Below are 12538 nucleotides of genomic sequence, written 5' to 3'. Positions count from 1 at the left end.
GTCTTCATCTTTAATGTCCTCGGCGCCGCATTCCTCAAGGCTTCCAGCTCATCAAAGGGCATCATTCGACCTTCATAGACGTCTTTAGAAATGTGAAAGGCACTGACTGGTGGTGGCCCACTGTGGAACAGGTGGGCTTGTCAGACGGCCTGGTCGAAGCTTTCGCCCAATATCACCAAGGTATCATGGATCTTGTAAACCTCGACTTCCACCGAGGCTTTCTCGGTCTCCAGCATCGAGATCTTTGCCTTGGATTCCTCCAAGGTTTTCTTCAGGTCGGCCACCTCAGTCGTCTTCTCCCTCTCCTTCTTCTCCAACTCGGCCACCCTCATCTCGGCCAACTCGAGGACAACGCCAGCTTTAGCCAATTTTGAACTCGAAAACCGATACAACCTCCAAAGATGACTTCAGTGAGTTGGAGATCTCGACCAACTCATGTTCTAAGCAAAAGATCTCTTTGACGCACCGACCTCGGATGTCGACCGCTAGCTGGGTCATGACGAGACCTCAACATTGCATTTCAATGTAGGGCAAATGTAGCTCCTCTTTTGGGACAGAGGAGAGAAAATTCTCAGTGGTCGGTGACAGACTGATCTGAATCCCCCTTGTTATTTGCAAATCACCCCGAATTAAAGCCAGGGGGCGAGCTTCGGGAGTGGGGACGGGGAAGGTGGTGCCAACCGGAGAAGAAGACTCCAAACGAATTGGAAAAGGAGGTGGTGGAGCCTCGAGGTACCACCTGGTGGCCGGGTGGTGGTGGCGATATTGGAAGTCTTTTCTCTTCCTGTTTCTGCTCCCATCAGCAGTTGAGGGGCCAGATGCCTTGGCAGCAGACGGGTTGCTAGCCGCAATCGTCTTCAGGCTACCTTTGCCTTTGCCCTTCTCGAGGGCCTTAGCGCGAAAGGCAACCATGGTACTGCCCGACCGAGAAGCCTCTTTCGTCATAATATCTACATCAAGGAAAAAAATACATAAGTTAAGAATCTTTGACCGACCGAGACACACAACAATGTAAACATACCATGCAAATTGTTCCACCGCTGAGAAGACTTGAACACAGATAATAGTTTTCGTGTGAGGAGCCTTTGAGGGAGGTTGTTGAAAAGAGAGTAAATTTCAAGTTCCTCGACGCTCGAGGCCGAACGAGGCCATTCCTTAAATTGAGTAGGGGTTCCTGGTCCAATATAGAGTAAAATTGGACCGGCCGATTTCATGAAAGAAAAGCCTCGAACCCTCAGGCTCAATATAAAATTTAAAGAACTTTCCCTATAAATTTTTGTAAGAGGTGGTGAACAAACTAAATATTGTATTACCTGGCCAACGGACAAGTGAAAACCATCTAATAGGGTTGGCCGGGTGAGAGGTGTAATAATTTAAGAAAGTAAAAGGAGTGGTGGAGAGGCGAAACATATCGTAAAAAGGAGAAATGATTGAAGGGAGGCCCATGTTTTTTGGTGGAGTTATGAAGGAGCCACATCAAGCGTGTGGACAACACCCATGGTGAAGTCATCAAAGGGGAGGGTGACATACAAGTTAGAGAAAAGACAAGCATAAACAAAAGAGAAAGGACCCTCTGAAGGAGACCGACCCATACATATGGTATCGATCGGTCGACAATAGTTGATGACCAAAATATCATCACTAGCATCCGGTTTCAAGATAGTATATTTTCCTATAAAGGAAGAAATAAAAGGCTCGTCCAGATATACAGAGACAAACCCAGTTACCCTAGGGTCTACCTACTTAAGCTTTGAAAGATGGGACGACTCTTCAGGGAGATTCGACCGGTCGACAACACCTTCCGGGTCATCAACCCTTACAGAATCCTCTAAGAGAAACGTTTGAATTGCCCTGAACGACAAGGGCTCAGTCGTGGAGGAGCCATAAGAAGAAGAAGACGAAGACGAAGAGGGAGAAGAGGATGAGGAAGACATGACTAACCTCTTAGAGTGTAAGGAAAGCAACGCGCCAAAACAAATAGGTTTCGGGTTTGGATGTCGGAGCAAGAGAGTAGTGAGATGGATTAGTGGGGGACCACTATTTATAGCCTTTGAAGAGACCAGAAGATGAAGCGTCACTCTCATCTCAACCGTTGGATCTCCCTCAATCCAACGATCCACAACGAATGGCGTCAAAAAGCCCAAGTCATCATTACGCGTCACGTCACGCATTCGGCGTTGTCAACGTCACGTCCCACCTCCGGAAGCCCAATCGTCACAACGACCTTGGATAAATACTCTTCAGATTAAACATCATCGAGCCTGGGGGGCAATGTACTGGTAGGGTTTGTACAACCGACACTCAACCTTGGCATCCGATCCAAAACCGATCGAGACAACCAAAACCATTACGCCTAAACAGGGTTAACGAGATTAATCAGCGATCAAGCACTAGGTAATGCACTCATAAGCATGACCCAACTCCTTAATATGACCCAATAACAAAGGGCCCATGGTAATCATATAAATAGGCACATATTCCAAGAATCAGGTACGCCATCATCAAGTACTAATAGCACCGAGTTTCGAATACCCAAATCTCTCTTGAGCGTTGGAGTACCTTTTGCAGGTACTATCTGAGTCCTGAGCTAACAAGGAAGAGGAACAAAGGAGTGAGTGTGAGGGTTCAGTTGAGAGGAAGGAGCAAAGTGCATACCAGTCGACCAAGGAATAACTAGAATCGTTCTCTTGGTTTCAACCCTGTTTGAGAACAAAACGAGTTACGAATTTGGGTAACTAGTTTTATAATTCGACTTTAGATAGAGATAAATAATAAGGGTTAGACAAATATTATTTTGACATAGTGGAGATTGATACACGCATTTTCAGAGGAAGTGTTAAGGTTATCTTAAAAGATAAAAGTAGAAATTTTCTTTGATTTAGAACTTGATCAAGATTGGCGTTAATGACACCTTATAAAATGATTTTAGTTAGGTAGTAAAGGTAAAAAAATGAATTTGAGATTTGATGAAGAAAATAATATATCAAGTTGGGTATGATACCATGAAGGGCGTCAATGTTGTTGGTAAAGAAGAAGGATGAAGAATATAAATTAGGTGTAGCTAGACAAGATTGTTAAGGAATGATAGTATGGTGCATCAAGTTGCATGAAACATCAATATTTTCCATGTATACATGAAATTCGGGTATCCAAAACTTTAGTAAAAAATGAAGATGTATATAAGCCAACCTATAAATCCAAATATGGTGAGTAACGATGTCGTTGTAAGGATAGCATGAAAACAAAAAGGTTATGTAGATTTAATTGACTGTTACAAGAGGTTGATTAGTTACATTCAATATTTTAAGAATCTTAAGTACTTGTTTGATCATAAGAGACTAGACACGAGACAAAATAGATTGGTGAAGTTATTAAGGGAGTAAGATTTTAAGTTTGTGTATCATCTGGGAAGGCAAATTTGGTTGAAACTTCCATGAGCAAGGAGACATTTCAAGTGTCAGATGTAATGGTTAAAGACTCAAATTAGTGGAGAGTTAAGAACTAAGTAGACTAAGAATTTCTTAATGGAAGTAAAGGGGGAATTTTGAGATTTAGGTTAAGTTGTTTGTATTTGCAAACAGAAAGTTCGAGAATATAGTATAATATATAACTTATAAGAATTATTTAAAGTGCATCAGGCATAACTAAGATAGTATTTGAAAAAGTTTTTTTATGGTTCAACATAAAGAGGAAGTGGCTCCACATATTCTTGTTTGTCTAACTTGTTAGAGATTGAAGTGAAGTATCAATTTTTTTTATTTTTTTTTTATTTTTATCAGCAAAGTGAAGTGAAGTATCAATGATATGGCAGAATGTTATAACAAATGGACGTGATCAAGTAGAAATGGAGTAGTATTGTTATACAAATGGTTCCTTTTCCACAAACAATGAGAATACATAATAGAATTTGGATTGTGGTAGACCAAGTAATGGGATGCATAATTTCTTTCGGAGAAGATGGATGAAGCTATGAAAGATTATGATTTTTTTTAGTGGAGGTACTATCTTATGAAAGGAAATGTTGTTACAAATGCTTAAAGTCGCAAAAAGATACAATTGTAAACACTTATGATTAATAATTTCAAAAGCTTGAATTTGGAGGTTTCTATATCTTCAAATTACATTAGTTGTAATATACTTGTTATGGCTAATGAGTTTCTGGAAAAGTAAGAGCAAAGTAATTAGTGAATTTGAATTTGAATTTGAAGAATATTCTAAGATCATTAAATACTAATAAAACTAAAGAATTCTATATGGGAAGTGAATGGTATATGGAGGGTTTAGAAACAAAATATGTGCGCCAAAGAATGGTAAATTGAATTAGATGGGTTATCTAAGAGTCATGAATGAAAACTCAGTTTACATCTAAGTATGACCCAAGGGTATCAAGATTTCAGGAATTTTAATTGGTGACATGGAGATATAGTTAGTTATGTAGTTACTTGTTTATCTATCAATAATTCAAAGGTCAAACAAGATGGAAGTGAAATAACATTTCCATGAGTTTAATCACCTAATTGTCACGTACAATGAAAAAAATCGACTCAGTACGAGTAATATGAGATGGATTAATGAAGAATGCGCATGTTCTACCTATGGAAGATAATTATATGCTTGGGGTTATGCAAGTAATTGAGTGAGCTAAGAGGTCTCAGTTTGACAAAAGTAATGAAGAGGTGAAATTGGATATTATAACTAATGTTAAGGAAGTTTGTGTTTGGTTAGGTTATTCTTATATTTTAATAAGAGTGAGGATGAATCCTTTAATTATACTTTTCATACACACGTTATACCTTTCCCTTTTGATTCAGTTATACATATCTCAAAGTTCTATAGTCATTGTTTTTGGCATTTGATCTTGCCTATATTACTATAAGCTTGGATTGGATAACACGAGTGTTATTAAAGATATTCTTGCGAAGAGGCTGGTATGAGGCATTTAGGTTCATGTTCAAATACAACAAATTCATGGATCATTAAGTTAGGTCATATCAACATCTATTAATATAAATATTACAAAATACTTGAAGAACATGGGATTAACCTAAATCGTTTGTTTGATATGGAGGAAAAATACATTGGAGCATTCATTAGTATGCATCAAGATGAAGTTAGTCAAGCAAAAACTTAGTGTATTTTCATTTCTTCAGTTATCAACAATTGTGAGTCAAATTTTGAGAACTGTGAAGATTGAAGATATCTTTGAGCAGGCAGAAATCTGATACGTATAAAGGAAGAAGACATTTAGGTTTCTTTATGGGTATACATGATTTTCTAAGAGTTATACCATTGACTAGTGTAGAGAGAACAATCATATCTAAGAGGTTGACTCTAAAGTTCATGGGTCCTTGTAAGATCCTCAGGGGAATAGACCTTGCATATGAACTTTTCTTACCTTTCTCCTTTAACCAACATTCACAATATATATATACTTGGTCACAATCATATTCTAGTTTTTTTTTATTAGCAATAACAATCATATTCTAGTATCTGATTTAGTTAAATTAAAGACCTATCTTTTGAGATGAAGTCAATTAAAAAAATGGGTTCTCAAGTAAAGTAACTTTGTGGTAAAAACATCAATATAGTCAAAGTGTTACGAAATCTCACATGATGTGATTCCACTTGAGGAATAAAAGAGAAGATAAGATAATCATATCATAACTTTTCTTGATAAGCTAATTTTCGAGCACCAAAACTTTTGTTGTTGGGGATAATTGTAACCCCGTAAAAAAAGGTATAAAATACCTTATCCTTTCTCTCCCTTCTCTTTTCATTTTCTCTCCCATACCTCGTCTATTTCAAAATTTGATCACGCCATGTTGTAGTTGAGGAGTCATGGTACATTTCTATCCAATCAGATTTTCAAACAAAGTAAGTTTATTTTTATTTCCTTTATTCTCTATTTTTCCTCAGAATTTAGCCATCAATCTTGATGTGGAAAGTTGAGGAAAATGTTCCTTTCAACTTGTTTTATCATATGCTGAATTTAGTGATGTTGGATAACTTGCTTTAGGTCCCTAGGTTGTAGAGTGGTTCTCATGCTTGAATAATAATTTCCTCATGATAAAAAATCACAAGTAAGGGAAGCTATCTATGTTTTTTATATAGAACCTTAGATAACTTATTTAAATAATAAGTTAATCTACTAATTGTATGCATGTTAGGGTATAAAGTTAGTTAAACTAAATTTGATTATGAGTTGATATGAGTTTGAATAATCGAGGTTGAGATTGTATTGAAATGATTGAAAATGATGTTTGAACAAATTTTAGTATGGATTGATATTTCTGAACAATTTAAAAGTTATATGGTTGGATTGTTCTTGAAATGATCTTTAAAAAAAGTAATTATTAATTAAATTTATTTATTTTTCTTTCTTTTCTTCTTATATCTTCAATAATTTGATTATATATGATTTTTTTATAAATATAAAATGAATATTAATTAGTATATTCAATTGAATTGTGAAATTTCTAAATGATATGGATTGATGTGACTAATGGAATGAGTATGAATTTGAGATATATATGTAATTGATTTGAGAAATCTTAAATAATTTATGAATGATTGATATGCATTGCATGTGAATGATAAGCATCGTATGAGGACAATGAAATTATATGAGATGAAAATAATACATTTGGGATAATGTATGAGTTGAATGATTTGGTATTAAGTATTGACACCTATGTTTAATAGAGATCCTTTAGCTTAACTGATTATATAAGTCACATATACTAAGATATCAAGTGGTGAGAAGCTGATGAGGGAGTTCATACACATCGAGTCTCGTTATAGACACTCGGTATTGGATGTTTAAACTTATCATGATTCTTTCTCCTAGATTCGCTTGTAAATCTAAGTCTTAGGTATTAGATCAGATGTTAGTATTTGGTAGAGCCTACTTAATACGAGTCTTCTAGAAGACGTCTGTTGGATATTGTTGGTGTATGGATCCATGTGCGGATCATATGATTGTTGATAATGGTATTTGAATGAAGTTGGGTTGTGATGATTAACTATTAAGTATTATATGATTATTATTAAAAAATAAAATGAAATTATAGATAATATACAAATGAGTAGTCTAATTGATTGTTTTTACTTATATTTTCGTATATTAGAATTTTATTTTCGATAACTTACACTTACATAATTTGTGTATGAATTGTGATGATGACACTGTGTACATGACTATATATATATAAATACAAAAAGAACTTTAAAAAAAAGCGGAGACGGTTGTTTTATGTTATTCACTACTGTAAGATTTTTTACATTTTAAGGGGTTAAACAATAATAAATTATGTTTGACAGTTATTTGAAAAAGATATATAATAAGATAATAATGTATTTAAATTCTTTAACATTGTAATTGATTATGTAATTTTTTTTAGCATAATTGATTGTTTTAGCCACATAATTAGGTGTGTTCTCTGATTTTTTTTTTTTTACTACAACAACTGGTTAAATAAAATTATTTAGTTAAGTTATAAAATATCTTGAGATTATACATAATGGTTATATTTTGTATAAAATATATTATATGTGTGATTTGATATGATAGTTTTAAGTCATCAATTTATATTTTAAGACATTAATTTATTTATGTCAACTGTTAAGAACAATTTGTATTGGCAATGAATACCTAGGATTGACACTTGAAGAATAATTATATTAAATAAATAAAAATATGTTTTTCTCCTTCCATCAATCTAGGGAGACTATAGTCACTATTATAATAATATGTTGATTGACATCAAAAATCTATACTTGAAGATAAGTATGAAGAAATGCAGAAGCATTGTTACTTTTGTTAGTTAGCTGCAGGTCATTGTTTGGGCCCTCATGAACTTTATCTCCTTTTCTTTTACATTCTCTTAGATTTTTATTTCTTTTAAATTGAAGAAAAAAAAAACAAGAGAAGAGAATAAACTACCAAATAATTTTTATTTCAAGACTTGTTTGAAAACAAAAAATTTTAATTTTTAAAAATTTTTAAAGCATCTTTTAGAATAAAAATCCGCCAAACAAAAGATTAATTGGAGGAGTAAGTAGTGAAACATCATAAATAGTATTGAATCCGCCATAAACATGATTTGAGGTGTATCAGAACACGTTAACGGTTGACTTTGGTCCTTGTGTTCTCCTATCATACAAACCTTTCTTAAAAGTTAAGAGTTGGGCAAAAACGAGATTCACTAGGAAATAGATATAGTTGAAAATTAATATTTTTTTTGAATTTTTGAATTTTTTTCTTTCGATCACGAATTACAATTTTTTTACAAAGAAAAAAAATTCTATAATTCATATAAAAAAGTAATAAAAAAACTATTAAATCCTAAAAATCCAATTTTATAAAGTTCAATTAAACTTATAATCAATTTTTAATATAATATCGTAACTATTTAGAATATATCATAGCAAAAATTTATTGATCTTATCAGACAAATCCACTATTGGATTGTTATTAGATCATTCATAATATATATTTTACACATAAATTGACATGTGTCAATATGAGAATTATGTTGAAGATTTCATGTCGATTAAATATATGAATTTTATAATATATAAGTAAATGCAATTTCATCTTATAGTCTAATTATATAAAGTTGAATTAGGTTAAAATTCATTCTTATCATTTATAAGCGTATAAAAACATTATTTTTTTTAAAGAGAGTAAAATTTATTTTCATATTTTTTTTTATTTTTTACATTTTAAAGTATATTATATATCTCTCACTGCCAAAAAAAATATATTTACTGGAAAAAAAAGAGATTAGTTTTATAGCATATTTCCATTTTTTAAAGTTAATATCTTAAAATTTACAGTTGGAAATTGGGATTTTTATGTAAAGTGAATTATTATTATTATTATTATATATAACGCAATTAATTAAGTTGTTTTTTAATTATTTTTTTAGTGTCACTGAAAAATGTTGTTTGTGCGCCAAAAATATTAGACTTTTTTTTTCGTATTTTTACTTTTTCTTTACGGGCTATAAAGTTTTTTTTTTCTTCATTTCTTAAGCGTGAAACTAATTTTTATTTGAATGTGTAGTTACTCTAAGTTAAGTATAAGGTATGTGTAGAGCTTACGTATAAAGCTACGTATAGAGCTTGCTCATATTATTTCCAAGCAATCCAACTTATTTTAATAATTAATAATTGATTAAATAACTTTCGGTTGAATTGAATATTTGGTGACCTAATTTTTTTTGTCAACTAGTTGAAATATTTTGAATTGGTTAATGTTTAAGAAAATAAGAAGATCTAGTTATAGGATTCAAAAGTTATATGTTAACAATTTTGGTTTTTTTACGCGATTTATATGTTAGAAAAATTTAATATTTTAATTTAAATATAATTTTTCAATATTTTATTTATTTTACTTTGATCTAATTGAACCTTGGACTTAACATGCTTATTTAAATCATAATTACTTTTTAATTAATTAAGAAGTAAAAAAAAAAATTAAAGATACAAAATTAAGAATAATTATTAAGTTGATAGATAAAGACAAATCCAATATGTAGCAAATTTTGAATTCAAATGTTAACTTGACTTTTTTACGTGAATAATCTTTAAATTCGGAAAATTTAACTTGACTTTTTTTTCTTAGCTTGAGGTGTTTGTTGGTTTTTTTAGTAACAATCTTTATAAAGATGGTGATGTATATAGAGTAAAAACATACATCTAACATCCTAATAAATGAATATTTTAATTATATTTATTTTATTTTTAATTAAAAATATTATTATATTATTATAAAGATTTGTGAAGTGCTTGTCTTTTACTATTTGCAGCGTCAAAAGTTTTCTTCTTGATAATTCAGATTTTGATTCTCTTAGATTGGATTATAAGTTTATTATTCAAACAATAAAAGAAAAATGAAGAAAATTAACATACTACTAAAACAAAATATAAAAAATTAAAAAAATTATACTCCCTCCTATATTTATTGAATGACACGTTTTAAAAGAGATTAATAATTTTTTTATAAGATATTTTATAATTTGTATACGATGTTAATTTTTCTCCTTATTTATGATCATTAAATATCAGTAGTGCAAAAAAGACTTTTTATGACGGTTCTACAAAACTTTTTATGACGATTCTGATGACAATATAGATTCATGTGTTATAAAAACTCTGTAATTTCCATGTTGGTTGAAAAATTGACATAGTAAGTTGACTTATTATGACTGTTGACATAGTAAGTTGTTTGCCTGCTAACTAGTGGACGGAGGAGCTAGCCATTCCTGAGATTGACTTCTTCAGCAGAGTCATCGCCACCAAGAGGCAACACCATGGAAAAACTGTCACAATTGCGCTCATAACCTACATGGAGTGAGCGCTACGAGATCTCATCTGTGACCACACCGACAATGGGATTTGTTTGACGTTAAATCGAGGAGATTTCGACTCTAGATCCAAGCAATGCAAGCTTTTGGAATCAATCGTGGTTCTCTTCCCATCAGGAAAGTAATGTTTCGATTTTTTGCATCCTCCACTACATTCATGCCTCCAATTTCACAAGCACAATCGCAATTACCATAGCATAACCACAACAACAAAGAATGATGAGAACTACAAAGTAATGTGCGCCACATTAGGGTTTAAAGAAGAGAGGAAAAGAAGTCTAAACTGAAAAAGAGAATATAAATATTCCAAAACGCAAAAAAGTTACTGTGTCGGATAAAATTAAACATAACATGGAAACTAATTTACTATAGTTATACACACAATCAACATAATAAATCTTTAATATGTCATCTCTAAATATAACTGACATAATAAATTAGATGTTTATTACGAAAGTGTCATTATATTATTTATTATGACGGGTAAATTACATCCATCATAATATGTTGTTATTCATTCTTGTTTATTATGAGTATGTATATCTTTATTAAACAATTAGAAGAGAATTTTAAAATTTATGAGATAAATTAACGCACTGCGAACATTATTCTAAAAATTAACTAAATTAATTATTTTTATTGATAGAAGTGATTTTGTTGAAGTGTCCAATATTAAATTTAAAAAGTATTATATCTAAAAAATTTAATGATTATATGAAACTTTATTTTTTATATTAAATATTATAACGTGCTTATTTTTATCCATATTTAATAAAATAATATGCAAGTTAAATATAATTAACATATAAATATATATAAACTATTTCATATTATATCTCAAAATATATCTTTATTTTCATAGGAATTTTAATATATACACAAATGACTAAAAATAAAACATTAAAATAAAAATATTTGTTCATCTGACTGCTCATTGAGGAGCTCTATCACCTATAACCCCATATGCTCCCATGTAAATTAACACAATCACCACAGATTAAAGAAAACAAATACAAAACAAATCATATGATAAGCTAGCTATTTTTAAGAATTCTAATATAAATTTGACTTTTAATAAAAACCATAATTCATCAAATTCTCATAATTTGCACAAAATCATCAAGTGTTTATCACATTCATCACCCGTATTATTCCTGTCAGATTTCTATTACTCAGATACTTTACTTTACTTTCGGAAGACTCGTGTATTGAAATTAACATCCAGAGACCTGCACCTATCATACTACTCACCATATTACTCATTGTGAATCCACACAATCATGCGCATAATCATCTCAATATCTCATTATCTCATATGACAATGGAAATCCATACGGTATGCTATGATTAGTTCTTTCAAATCTCAGACTCAGTCAAACGAACATCCTTCTTCGACTCTCACTAATTGATTAACTTCATCTATATGATTATGTTATATTAGTAGAGTCAGAATCGTCTCATTCACAGGATACTCACATATCAATACACCTTAACTAATCTCAACACGGTATTTCCTTTCCTGAAAATACTATGTCTAGATCACACTTTCACCTCAATGCATACTTCATTTAACACGTCAACACACCATTCAATCACATTATATTTTAACTTTCTAAACACTCTAAATATATCCTGGCATGGTTCTTGACGTGGAGGCTGATGTTCGAAATGCAAGAACAAAAGCAGAAGGCCACGTACGAGATTCGTGTGCTTGTTAGAACCAACATTTTCAATAAGACTTGTTTGATTGAAGTAGGAACAGTGCCTCCTCTACTAGAACTTTTAGCCTCTGTGTCTGACGATAAGTCCACAAGAGAACGCAGTTTTCGCTCTATTAAAGCTCTCTAACCATCATGAGGGACAATCCATTGTGAAGGTTGTGAAGATCATGAAGGTCAGAAAACCCTAAAATTGAAGAAGGAGGAAACACTTTGATCGATCATTGAGACGAAACCTTAAAATCAGCGAAGGGGAAAACACTTTTGATCCCTAATTTCGGGTTGATGTTTTATAAGTTATTGTGATTATTATGTGAATCAATGAATGCTTTTTTCTTTGAAGGTATTTCTCGTGCTAGGAATATTCCTCCAACTGGTACCATTGCTCATAGCCAACAAGTTAGGGGTTTGATTGCTAAATCACCACTACTTTCGGTCCAAAATCAAAGC

Source organism: Phaseolus vulgaris, chromosome 8, assembly GCF_000499845.2.
Source record: "Phaseolus vulgaris cultivar G19833 chromosome 8, P. vulgaris v2.0, whole genome shotgun sequence".
NCBI classification, from domain to species: domain Eukaryota; kingdom Viridiplantae; phylum Streptophyta; class Magnoliopsida; order Fabales; family Fabaceae; genus Phaseolus; species Phaseolus vulgaris.
This window is presented reverse-complemented; position numbering follows the sequence as displayed.